Source organism: Heterodontus francisci, chromosome 4, assembly GCF_036365525.1.
Source record: "Heterodontus francisci isolate sHetFra1 chromosome 4, sHetFra1.hap1, whole genome shotgun sequence".
Taxonomy (NCBI): Eukaryota; Metazoa; Chordata; class Chondrichthyes; order Heterodontiformes; family Heterodontidae; genus Heterodontus; species Heterodontus francisci.
This window is the reverse complement of record NC_090374.1, coordinates 183,987-197,620: the sequence shown is the minus strand read 5'-3', so window position 1 is coordinate 197,620 and position 13,634 is coordinate 183,987. Positions and strand designations below refer to the sequence as shown.

General features: G+C 55.3%; 1 protein-coding gene across 3 annotated transcripts in view; it reads left to right on the top strand.

Moving 5' to 3' along the window:
* LOC137368861 (WD repeat-containing protein 70) overlaps positions 1–13,634 on the top strand; it is a 189,478-nt gene that overhangs the window by 150,488 nt on the left and 25,356 nt on the right. The gene's annotated exons all lie outside the window — the stretch shown is intronic.

The window sequence follows — 13,634 nt, the reverse complement described above, 5'->3', positions numbered from 1 at the left end:
ACCTCTCCTCTCACGGAGTACCTGTTACCTTTTGGAGATGTTTACAGAACCTCTTGCACTCGTTGCTCCATCCACAGAATCATCAAACTATGTACAGGAATCTCAGACTTGCACTAGCAGCAATTGTACTCGTCTGTGAAAAGCTAATATATTCGGTGCCTGTGCAATTCTCTGTCCTCTCCAAGACCATTCACCACCTTCAGACTCGACTCTTCCAATGCTTTTCTGCCCAGCCTTCTACCTTCCACCCTACCTAAACATTCAAAACTCTACTAGATAAATCCCTGATAAGCAAGGGAGTGAAAAGTTATTGGGGTTAGGCAGAAATGTGGAGTTGAGGTTACAGTCAGATCAACCATGATATTGTTGAATGTCAGAGCATGCTCGAGGGGCCGAGTGGCCTACTCCTAATTCGTATGTACTGCCCTCATCTTAACTTGCAGCAAGTCTCTCTATGCTCACTCACCTGCATTGGCCATCAGTCCAGCAATGCTTCCATTTTAAAATTTTCATCCTTGTTTTCAGATCCCACCATGGCTTCACCCCTCCCTATCAATGTAACCTCCTCCAGCTTCCCCCCAAGTTCTTTTTTTACATAGAATCATAGACACTTACTGCATGAAATAAGCCATTCAGCCCATTATGGCTGTGTTGATTATTTGAAAGAGTAGGCGTTCTTGGTCCCACATACTCGCTTTTTGACTGGAACCCTCCAGGTTTCTCATCCTCAAGTGCCTGTGCAACTCCCTTTCAAAGAACAAAGAACAGTACAACACAGGAACAGGCCATTCGGCCCTCCAAGCCCGCGCCGATCCTGATGCCTGTCTAAACTAAAACCTTCTGCACTTGCAGGGACCGTATCCCTCTATTCCCATACTATTCATATATTTGTCAAGATGCCTCTTAAACGTCGCTGTCGTACCTGCTTCCACCACCTCCCCCGGCAGCAAGTTCCAGGCACTCACCACCCTCTGTGTAAAGAACTTGTCTCGCACATCCCCTCTAAACTTTGCCCCTCACACCTTAAACCTATGTCCCCTAGTAACTGACTCTTCCACACTGGGAAAAAGCTTCTGACTATCCGCTCTGTCCATGCCGCTCATAACTTTGTAAACCTCTATCATGTCGCCCCTCCACCTCCGTCGTTCCAGTGAAAACAATCCGAGTTTATCCAACCTCTCCTCATAGCTAATGCCCTCTAGACCAGGCAACATCCTGGTAAACCTCTTCTGTACCCTCTCCAAAGCCTCCACGTCCTTCTGGTAGTGTGGCGACCAGAATTGCGCGCAATATTCGAAGTGTGGCCTAACTAAAGTTCTGTACAGCTGCAGCATGACTTGCCAATTTTTATACTCTATGCCCCGACCGATGAAGGCAAGCATGCCGTATGCCTTCTTGACTACCTTATCCACCTGCGTTGCCACTTTCAGTGACCTGTGGACCTGTACGCCCAGATCTCTCTGCCTGTCAATACTCAAGGGTTCTGCCATTTACTGTATACCTCCCACCTGCATTAGATCTTCCAAAATGCATTACCTCACATTTATCCGAATTAAACTCCATCTGCCATTTCTCCGCCCAAGTCGATCTATATCCTGCTGTATCCTCTGACAATCCTCATCATTATCCGCAACTCCACCAACCTTTGTGTCGTCCGCAAACTTACTAATCAGACCAGCTACATTTTCCTCCAAATCATTTATATATACTACAAAGAGCAAAGGTCCCAGCACTGATCCCTGCGGAACACCACTAGTCACATCCCTCCATTCAGAAAAACACCCTTCCACTGCTACCCTCTGTCTTCTATGACAGAGCCAGTTCTGAATCCATCTTGCCGGCTCCCCTCTGATCCCGTGTGACTTCACCTTTTGTACCAGTCTGCCATGCGGGACCATGTCAAAGGCTTTACTGAAGTCCATATAGACAAAATCCACTGCCCTTCCTTCATCAATCATCTTCGTCACTTCCTCAAAAAACTCAGACCACCCCTTCACAAAACCATGCTGCGCCTCTCTAATAAGTTCGTTTGTTTCCAAATGGGAGTAAATCCTGTCCTGAAGAATCCTCTCTAATAATTTCCCTACCACTGACCTAAGGCTCACCGGCCTATAATTTCCTGGATTATCCTTGCCACCCTTCTTAACCAAAGGAACAACATTGGCTATTCTCCAGTCCTCTGGGACCTCACCTGTAACCAATGAGGATACAAAGATTTGTGTCAAGGCCCTAGCAATTTCTTCCCTTGCCTCCCTCAGTATTCTGGGGTAGATCCCATCAGGCCCGGGGGACTTGTCTATCTTAATGCTTTGCAAGACACCCAACACCACCACCTTTTTGATAATGAGATGACTGAGACTATCTGCACTCCCTTCCCTAGGCTCATCATCCACCAAGTCCTTCTCTTTGGTGAATACTGATGCTAAGTACTCATTTCGTACCTCGCCCATTTCCTCTGGCTCCACACATAGATTCCCTTCTCTGTCCTTGAGTGGGCCAACCCTTTCCCTAGTTACCCTCTTGCTCTTTATATACGTATAAAAAGCCTTGGAATTATACTTAATCCTGTTTGCCAATGACTTTTCATGACCCCTTTTAGCCCTCCTGACTCCTTGCTTAAGTTCCTTTCTACTGTCTTTATATTCCTCAAGGGATTTGTCTGTTCCTAGCCTTCCAGCCCTTACGAATGCTTCCTTTTTCTTTTTGACTAGGCTCACAATATCCCGCCTTATCCAAGGTTCCCGAAACTTGCGAAACCTATCCTTCCTCACCGGAACATGCTGGTCCTGGATTTTAATCAACTGACATGTGAAAGACTCCCACATGTCAGATGTTGATTTACCCTCAAACAGCCGCCCCCAATCTAAATTCTTCAGTTCCTGCCTAATATTGTTATAATTAGCCTTCCCCCAATTAGGCGCCTTCACCCGAGGACTACTCTTATCCTTATCCACAAGTACCTTAAAACTTATGGAATTATGGTCACTGTTCCCGAAATTCTCCCCTACTGAAACTTGGACCACCTGGCCGGGCTCATTCCCCAATACCAGGTCCAGTACGGCCCCATCCCTAGTTGGACTATCTACATATTGTTTCAAGAAGCCCTCCTGGATGCTCCTTACAAATTCTGCCCCATCCAAGCCCCTAGCACTAAGTGAGTCCCAGTCAATGTCGGGGTAGTTAAAATCACCCACCACTACAGCCCTGTTACCTTTACATCTTTACAAAGTCTGTCTCCATATCTGCTCCTCTACCTCCCGCTGGCTGTTGGGAGGCCTGTAGAAAACCCCCAACATCATGACTGCACCCTTCCTATTCTTGAGCTCCACCCATATTGCCTCGCTGCACGACCCCTCTGAGGTGTCCTCCCGCAGTACAGCTGTGATATTCTCCTTAACCAGTAATGCAACTCCCCCACCCCTTTTACATCCCCCTCTATGCCACCTGAAGCTTCTAAATCCTGGAACATTTAGCTGCCAATCCTGTCCTTCCCTCAACCAAGTCTCTAATAGCAACATCATAGTTCCAAGTACTAATCCAAGCTCTAAGTTCATCTGCCTTACCGGTTATACTCCTCGCATTGAAACAAATGCACTTCAGACCACCAGTCCCGCTGTGCTCAGCAACATCTCCCTGCCTGCTCTTCCTCTTAGTCTTACTGGCCTTATTTACTAGTTCCCCCTTATTTATTTCACTTGCTGTCCTACTGCTCTGGTTCCCACCCCCCTGCCACACTAGTTTAAACCCTCCCGAGTGACGCTAGCAAACCTCGCAGCCAGGATATTTGTGCTCCTCCAGTTTAGATGCAACCCGTCCTTCTTGTACAGGTCCCATCTGTCCCTGAAGAGATTCCAATGGTCCAGATATCTGAAACCCTCCCTTCAACACCAGCTGCTTAGCCACGTGTTTAGCTGCACTATCTTCCTATTTCTGGTCTCACTGGCACGTGGCACAGGGAGTAATCCCGAGATTACAACCCTCGAGGTCCTGTCTTTTAACTTCCTACCTAACTCCCTAAACTCCCCCTGCAGGACCTCATCACTCTTCCTGCCTATGTCATTGGTACCGATCTGTACCACAACGTCTGGCTGTTCAGCCTCCCCCTTCAGAATGTCCTCTGTCCGTTCAGAGACATCCTTGACCCTGGCCCCAGGGAGGCAACATACTGTCCTGGAGTCTCTTTCACGTCCACAGAAGCGCCTATCTGTGCCCCTGACTATAGAGTCCCCTCTAACTATTGCTCTTCTGCGCTTTGTCCCTCCCTGCTGAACAACAGAGCCAGCCGTGGTGCCACTGCTCTGGCTGCTGCTGTTTTCCCCTGATAGGCCATCCCCCCCAACAGTATCCAAAACGGTTTGCTTGTTAAGAGAGGGGGATAGCCACAGGGGATTCCTGCACTGACTGCCTGCCCCTTCTAGCGGTCACCCATCTATCTGCCTGCACCTTGGGTGTAACCACTTCTCTAAAAGTCCTGTCTATGACACTTTCTGCCACCTGCATGCTCCTAAGTGCATCCAGTTGCCGCTCCAACCGATCCATGTGGTCTGTGAGGAGCTGCAACTGGGTACACTTCCTGCAGATATAGTCGTCCGGAACGCTGGATGCTTCACGGACCTCCCACATCTCACGGGTGAAGCACTTCCCCCCTCTAACTGACATTTCTAGCACAAATTAGTTAATTAATATCAAATAAATAAATACTTACTAAATCCTTACTAAATTGTTATAATTAACTATATGGTCCCTAGTGCTAGATTCCTACTATAAATATTAAATGCTAACTAAATACAGTAATCTCCCCCCTCTGGTTTAGTTACTCTACTTATTAATTAGTTAATTAGGGTTTTTATCAATTTTTATCAATGTTTTATTTTTCAGTGAAAAAAAAATTCCTCACCAGCCAATCAGCTCACAGCTTTCCTGTGACATCACTTTCAGGTTTTTTTTTACCAGAGGTAAGTTTTTTTTATACTTACCAGTCTGGAACTCTGCCCTCCGAGTCTTCTCCCAGTCAGCTGTGCTCTTTGGAAGCTCTGGGCTCCCCTTCCTCTGAGGACAGGTAGGAAATGAAAGGAGCTCCTCGCTCCCTCCTTAATGAACTTCCTCACTTACCAAACTTCCACTGTAGCACTCCAGTACAAAGAAAGACAGCACTGTAAGATGGCTCACTTTTATACTGACTCACTCTAGCACCCTGAAAACTGGTTTAAACCAATTCTCTAATTAACAAGGTGCAGCTGCAAGCAAAGCTTGAGTGAACCCTGTTTAAAGCTGGTCTAAAACTCACCTTCCCCAACCCTAACAGCAACTGTTAAGTTGATCTGCTAAATAAAAGAGATTAGATTCAAGATAAAATTAACCCTTAATTATCCTCACTTACCAAACTTCCACTGTAGCACTGTATTGCAACCCACGTCAGCACTCCAGTGCAAACTGCTATAAAATCTTTGATAATGGACTCTAGAATTTTCCCCACTACTGACATCAGGCTGACTGGTCTATAATTCCCTGCTTTCTCTCTACCTCCCTTTTTAAATAGTGGGGTTACATTAGCTACCCTCCAATCTGTAGGAACTGTTCCAGAGTCTATAGAATCTTGGAAGATGACCACCAATGCATCCACTATTTCTAGGGCCACTTCCTTAAGTACTCTGGGATGTAGATTATCAGGCCTTGGGGATTTATCGGCCTTCAATCCCATCAATTTCCCCAACACCATTTCTCTACTAATACTGATTTCCTTCAATTCCTCCCTCTCACTAAACCCTGTGTTCCCCAACATTTCTGGTATGATATTTGTGTCCTCCTTTGTGAAGACAGAACCAAAATATGCATTTAGTTGGTCAGCTATTTCTTTGTTCCCCATAATAAATTCCCCTGTTTCTGACTGTAAGGGACCTACATATGTCTTCAGCAATCTTTTTCTCTTCACATACCTATAGAAACTTTTACAGTCAGTTTTTATGTTCCCCGCAAGCTTGCTCTTGTACTCTATTTTCCCCTTCTTAATCAATCCCTTGGTCCTCCTTTGCAGAATTCTTAACTGCTCCCAATCCTCAGCTCTGTTTTTTTTTCTGGTTAATTTCCTTGGATCTAATGCTATCTCTAGTTTCCCTTGTAATCCATGGTTTGGCTACCTTTTCCCTTTTACTTTTGCACCAGACAGGTGTAAACAATTGTTCAAGTTCATCCATGCGCTCTTTGAATGTTTGCCATTGCCTATCCCCCGTCACTCTCTATCTTGATGAAGAATTCTATCATATTATGGTCGCTCGTCCCCAAGGGGTCTCGCACCACTAGATTGTCAATTATTCCTCTCTCAATACACAATACCCAGTTTAGGATGGCCTGTTCTCTAGTTGGTTCCTCAACATATTGGTCCAGAAAACCATCCTTTATACACTCCAAGAAATTCTACTCTACGCTATTGTGACTAATTTGATTTGCCTTTTGAGGGGATGGAGGCAGCAATCGAGGGAAGGTGCAGGGTACTGTTGAGGGGACGGAGGCGGTGCTCGAGGGAGGGAGCGCGGAACTGTTGGGGGTTTGGAGTCGGTGAACGAGGGAGGGAGCGAGGTACTGTTGGGGGTTTGGAGGCGGCGATTGAGGGAGGGAGCGAGGTACTGTTGGGTGCTTGGAGGCAGCAATCGAGGGAGGGAGCTGGGTACTGTTGAGGGGATGGAGACAGCGATTGAGGGAGGGAGCGGGGTACTGTTGGGTGCTTGGAGGCAGCAATCGAGGGAGGGAGCTGGGTACTGTTGGGGGGCTGGAGACAGCGATTGATGGAAGGAGCAAAGTACTTTTGGGGGTTTGGAGGCGGTGATCGAGGGAGGGAGCGCGGTACTGTTGAGGGGATGGAGGCGGTGATCGAGGGAGGGAGTGAGGTTCTGTTGAGGGGATGGAGGTGGCGATCGAGGGAGGGAGCGAGGTACTGTTGAGGGGATGGAGGTGGTGATCGAGGGAGGGAGCGAGGTACTTTGGGGGATGGAGGTGGTGATCGAGGGAGGGAGCGAGGTACTGTTGAGGGGATGGAGGTGGTGATCGAGGGAGGGAGCGAGGTACTTTGGGGGATGGAGGCGGTGATCAAGGGAGGGAGCAGGGTATTGTTGAGGGGATGGAGGCGGCGATCGAGGGAGGGAGCGGGGTATTGTTGAGGGGATGGAGGTGGCGATCGAGGGAGGGAGCGGGGTAATGTTGAGGGATGGAGGCGGTGATCGAGGGAGGGAGCGGGGTATTGAGGGGCTGGAGGCGGCGATCGAGGGAGAGAGCGGGGTATTGTTGAGGGGATGGCAGCGGTGATGGAGGGAGGGAGCGAGCGACAGTTGCGGGGCTGGAGGCGGCGATCGAGGGAGGGAGCGAGGTACTGTTGGGGGTTTGGAGGCGGTGATCGAGGGAGGGAGCGAGGTGCTGTTGAGGGGATGGAGGCGGCGATCGAGGGAGGGAGCGAGGTTCTGTTGAGGGGATGGAGGCGGTGATCGAGGGAGGGAGCGAGGTACTGTTGAGGGGATGGAGGCGGTGATCAAGGGAGGGAGCAGGGTATTGTTGAGGGGATGGAGGCGGATATCGAGGGAGGGAGCGGGGTATTGTTGAGGGGATGGAGGTGGCGATCGAGGGAGGGAGCGGGGTAATGTTGAGGGATGGAGGCGGTGATCGAGGGAGGAAGCGGGGTATTGAGGGGCTGGAGGCGGCGATCGAGGGAGAGAGCGGGGTATTGTTGAGGGGATGGCGGCGGTGATCGAGGGAGGAAGCGAGCGACAGTTGCGGGGCTGGAGGCGGCGATCGAGGGAGGGAGCGAGGTACTGTTGGGGGTTTGGAGGCGGTGATCGAGGGAGGGAGCGAGGTGCTGTTGAGGGGATGGAGGCGGTGATTGAGGGAGGGAGCAAGGTACTGTTGGGGGGCTGGAGGCGGCGATCGAAGGAGGGAGCGAGGTACTGTTGAGGGGATGGAGGCGGTGATGGAGGGAGCGAGGTACTGCTGGGCGTTTGGAGGTGGTGATCGAGGGAGGGAGCGAGGTACTGTTGAGGGGATGGAGGCGGTGATTGAGGGAGGGAGCGAGGTTCTGTTGAGGGGATGGAGGCGGTGATCGAGGGAGGGAGCGAGGTACTGTTGAGGGGATGGAGGCGGCGATTGAGGGAGGGAGCGGGGTATTGTTGAGGGGATGGAGGCGGCGATTGAGGGAGGGAGCGGGGTATTGTTGAGGGGATGGAGGCGGTGATCGAGGGAGGGAGCGAGGTACTGTTGGGCTGGAGGCGGCTATCGAGGGAGGGAGCGGGGTATTGTTGAGGGGATGGAGGCGGTGATCGAGGGAGGGAGCGGGGTATTGTTGAGGGGATGGAGGCGGTGATTGAGGGAGGGAGCGAGGTACTGCTGGGCGTTTGGAGGTGATGATCGAGGGAGGGAGCGAGGTACTGTTGAGGGGATGGAGGCGGTGATTGAGGGAGGGAGCGAGGTACTGTTGAGGGGATGGAGGCGGCGATTGAGGGAGGGAGAGGGGTATTGTTGAGGGGATGGAGGCGGCGATTGAGGGAGGGAGCGGGGTATTGTTGAGGGGATGGAGGCGGCGATCGAGGGAGGGAGCGAGGTACTGTTGGGCTGGAGGCGGCAATCGAGGGAGGGAGCGGGGTATTGTTGAGGGGATGGAGGCGGTGATCGAGGGAGGGAGCGAGGTACTTTGGGGGGATGGAGGTGGTGATTGAGGGAGGGAGCGAGGTACTGTTGAGGGGATGGAGGCGGTGATCAAGGGAGGGAGCAGGGTATTGTTGAGGGGATGGAGGCGGCGATCGAGGGAGGGAGCGGGGTATTGTTGAGGGGATGGTGGCGGTGATGGAGGGAGGGAGCGAGCGACAGTTGCGGGGCTGGAGGCGGCGATCGAGGGAGGGAGCGAGGTACTTTGGGGGGATGGAGGTGGTGATTGAGGGAGGGAGCGAGGTACTGTTGAGGGGATGGAGGCGGTGATCAAGGGAGGGAGCAGGGTATTGTTGAGGGGATGGAGACGGCGATCGAGGGAGGGAGCGGGGTATTGTTGAGGGGATGGAGGTGGCGATCGAGGGAGGGAGCGGGGTAATGTTGAGGGGCTGGAGGCGGCGATCGAGGGAGAGAGCGGGGTATTGTTGAGGGGATGGCGGCGGTGATGGAGGGAGGGAGCGAGCGACAGTTGCGGGGCTGGAGGCGGCGATCGAGGGAGGGAGCGAGGTACTGTTGGGGGTTTGGAGGCGGGGAGCGAGGTGCTGTTGAGGGGATGGAGGCGGCGATCGAGGGAGGGAGCGAGGTTCTGTTGAGGGGATGGAGGCGGTGATCGAGGGAGGGAGCGAGGTACTGTTGAGGGGATGGAGGTGGTGATCGAGGGAGGGAGCGAGGTACTTTGGGGGGATGGAGGTGGTGATCGAGGGAGGGAGCGAGGTACTGTTGAGGGGATGGAGGCGGTGATCAAGGGAGGGAGCAGGGTATTGTTGAGGGGATGGAGGCGGCGATCGAGGGAGGGAGCGGGGTATTGTTGAGGGGATGGAGGTGGCGATCGAGGGAGGGAGCGGGGTAATGTTGAGGGATGGAGGCGGTGATCGAGGGAGGGAGCGGGGTATTGAGGGGCTGGAGGCGGCGATCGAGGGAGAGAGCGGGGTATTGTTGAGGGGATGGCAGCGGTGATGGAGGGAGGGAGCGAGCGACAGTTGCGGGGCTGGAGGCGGCGATCGAGGGAGGGAGCGATGTACTGTTGGGGGTTTGGAGGCGGTGATCGAGGGAGGGAGCGAGGTGCTGTTGAGTGGATGGAGGCGGTGATTGAGGGAGGGAGCAAGGTACTGTTGGGGGGCTGGATGCGGCGATCGAAGGAGGGAGCGAGGTACTGTTGAGGGGATGGAGGCGGTGATTGAGGGAGGGAGCGAGGTACTGCTGGGCGTTTGGAGGTGGTGATCGAGGGAGGGAGCGAGGTACTGTTGAGGGGATGGAGGCGGTGATTGAGGGAGGGAGCGAGGTACTGTTGAAGGGATGGAGGCGGCGATTGAGGGAGGGAGCGGGGTATTGTTGAGGGGATGGAGGCGGCGATCGAGGGAGGGAGCGAGGTACTGTTGGGCTGGAGGCGGCGATCGAGGGAGGGAGCGGGGTATTGTTCAGGGGATGGAGGCGGCAATCGAGGGAGGGAGCGGGGTATTGTTGAGGGGATGGAGGCGGCGATCGAGGGAGGGAGCGGGGTATTGTTGACGGGATGGAGGCGGCGATCGAGGGAGGGAGCGGGGTATTGTTGAGGGGATGGAGGCGGCGATCGAGGGAGGGAGCAGGGTATTGTTGAGGGGATGGAGGCGGCGATCGAGGGAGGGAGCGGGGTATTGTTGAGGGAATGGAGGCGGCGATCGAGGCAGGGAGCAGGGTAATGTTGAGGGATGGAGGCGGTGATCGTGGGAGGGTGCAGGGTATTGTTGGGGGGCTGGAGGCGGCGATCGAGGGAGGGAGCGAGGTGCTGTTGAGGGGATGGAGGCGGTGATTGAGGGAGGGAGCAAGGTACTGTTGGGGGGCTGGATGCGGCGATCGAAGGAGGGAGCGAGGTACTGTTGAGGGGATGGAGGCGGTGATTGAGGGAGGGAGCGAGGTACTGTTGGGTGCTTGGAGGCAGCAATCGAGGGAGGGAGCTGGGTACTGTTGAGGGGATGGAGACAGCGATTGAGGGAGGGAGCGGGGTACTGTTGGGTGCTTGGAGGCAGCAATCGAGGGAGGGAGCTGGGTACTGTTGGGGGGCTGGAGACAGCGATTGATGGAAGGAGCAAAGTACTTTTGGGGGTTTGGAGGCGGTGATCGAGGGAGGGAGCGCGGTACTGTTGAGGGGATGGAGGCGGTGATCGAGGGAGGGAGCGAGGTTCTGTTGAGGGGATGGAGGCGGCGATCGAGGGAGGGAGCGAGGTACTGTTGAGGGGATGGAGGTGGTGATCGAGGGAGGGAGCGAGGTACTTTGGGGGATGGAGGTGGTGATCGAGGGAGGGAGCGAGGTACTGTTGAGGGGATGGAGGCGGTGATCAAGGGAGGGAGCAGGGTATTGTTGAGGGGATGGAGGCGGCGATCGAGGGAGGGAGCGGGGTATTGTTGAGGGGATGGAGGTGGCGATCGAGGGAGGGAGCGGGGTAATGTTGAGGGATGGAGGCGGTGATCGAGGGAGGGAGCGGGGTATTGAGGGGATGGCGGCGGTGATGGAGGGAGGGAGCGAGCGACAGTGGCGGGGCTGGAGGCGGCGATCGAGGGAGGGAGCGGGGTATTGAGGGGATGGCGGCGGTGATGGAGGGAGGGAGCGAGCGACAGTTGCGGGGCTGGAGGCGGCGATCGAGGGAGGGAGCGAGGTACTGTTGGGGGTTTGGAGGCGGTGATCGAGGGAGGGAGCGAGGTGCTGTTGAGGGGATGGAGGCGGCGATCGAGGGAGGGAGCGAGGTTCTGTTGAGGGGATGGAGGCGGTGATCAAGGGAGGGAGCGAGGTATTGTTGAGGGGATGGAGGCGGCGATCGAGGGAGGGAGCGGGGTATTGTTGAGGGGATGGAGGTGGCGATCGAGGGAGGGAGCGGGGTAATGTTGAGGGACGGAGGCGGTGATCGAGGGAGGAAGCGGGGTATTGAGGGGCTGGAGGCGGCGATCGAGGGAGTGAGCGGGGTATTGTTGAGGGGATGGCGGCGGTGATCGAGGGAGGAAGCGAGCGACAGTTGCGGGGCTGGAGGCGGCGATCGAGGGAGGGAGCGAGGTACTGTTGGGGGTTTGGAGGCGGTGATCGAGGGAGGGAGCGAGGTGCTGTTGAGGGGATGGAGGCGGTGATTGAGGGAGGGAGCAAGGTACTGTTGGGGGGCTGGAGGCGGCGATCGAAGGAGGGAGCGAGGTACTGTTGAGGGGATGGAGGCGGTGATGGAGGGAGCGAGGTACTGCTGGGCGTTTGGAGGTGGTGATCGAGGGAGGGAGCGAGGTACTGTTGAGGGGATGGAGGCGGTGATTGAGGGAGGGAGCGAGGTTCTGTTGAAGGGATGGAGGCGGTGATCGAGGGAGGGAGCGAGGTACTGTTGAGGGGATGGAGGCGGCGATTGAGGGAGGGAGCGGGGTATTGTTGAGGGGATGGAGGCGGTGATCGAGGGAGGGAGCGGGGTATTGTTGAGGGGATGGAGGCGGTGATTGAGGGAGGGAGCGAGGTACTGCTGGGCGTTTGGAGGTGGTGATCGAGGGAGGGAGCGAGGTACTGTTGAGGGGATAGAGGCGGTGATTGAGGGAGGGAGCGAGGTACTGTTGAGGGGATGGAGGCGGCGATTGATGGAGGGAGAGGGGTATTGTTGAGGGGATGGAGGCGGCGATTGAGGGAGGGAGCGGGGTATTGTTGAGGGGATGGAGGCGGCGATCGAGGGAGGGAGCGAGGTACTGTTGGGCTGGAGGCGGCGATCGAGGGAGGGAGCGGGGTATTGTTGAGGGGATGGAGGTGGTGATTGAGGGAGGGAGCGAGGTACTGTTGAGGGGATGGAGGCGGTGATCAAGGGAGGGAGCAGGGTATTGTTGAGGGGATGGAGGCGGCGATCGAGGGAGGGAGCGGGGTATTGTTGAGGGGATGGAGGCGGCGATCGAGGGAGAGAGCGGGGTATTGTTGAGGGGATGGCGGCGGTGATGGAGGGAGGGAGCGAGCGACAGTTGCGGGGCTGGAGGCGGCGATCGAGGGAGGGAGCGAGGTACTGTTGGGGGTTTGGAGGCGGGGAGCGAGGTGCTGTTGAGGGGATGGAGGCGGCGATCGAGGGAGGGAGCGAGGTTCTGTTGAGGGGATGGAGGCGGTGATCGAGGGAGGGAGCGAGGTACTGTTGAGGGGATGGAGGTGGTGATCGAGGGAGGGAGCGAGGTACTTTGGGGGGATGGAGGTGGTGATCGAGGGAGGGAGCGAGGTACTGTTGAGGTGATGGAGGCGGTGATCAAGGGAGGGAGCAGGGTATTGTTGAGGGGATGGAGGCGGCGATCGAGGGAGGGAGCGGGGTATTGTTGAGGGGATGGAGGTGGCGATCGAGGGAGGGAGCGGGGTAATGTTGAGGGATGGAGGCGGTGATCGAGGGAGGGAGCGGGGTATTGAGGGGCTGGAGGCGGCGATCGAGGGAGAGAGCGGGGTATTGTTGAGGGGATGGCAGCGGTGATGGAGGGAGGGAGCGAGCGACAGTTGCGGGGCTGGAGGCGGCGATCGAGGGAGGGAGCGAGGTACTGTTGGGGGTTTGGAGGCGGTGATCGAGGGAGGGAGCGAGGTGCTGTTGAGGGGATGGAGGCGGTGATTGAGGGAGGGAGCAAGGTACTGTTGGGGGGCTGGATGCGGCGATCGAAGGAGGGAGCGAGGTACTGTTGAGGGGATGGAGGCGGTGATTGAGGGAGGGAGCGAGGTACTGCTGGGCGTTTGGAGGTGGTGATCGAGGGAGGGAGCGAGGTACTGTTGAGGGGATGGAGGCGGTGATTGAGGGAGGGAGCGAGGTACTGTTGAGGGGATGGAGGCGGCGATTGAGGGAGGGAGCGGGGTATTGTTGAGGGGATGGAGGCGGCAATCGAGGGAGGGAGCGGCGTATTGTTGAGGGGATGGAGGCGGCGATCGAGGGAGGGAGCGGGGTATTGTTGACGGGATGGAGGCGGCGATTGAGGGAGGGAGCGGGGTATTGTTGAGG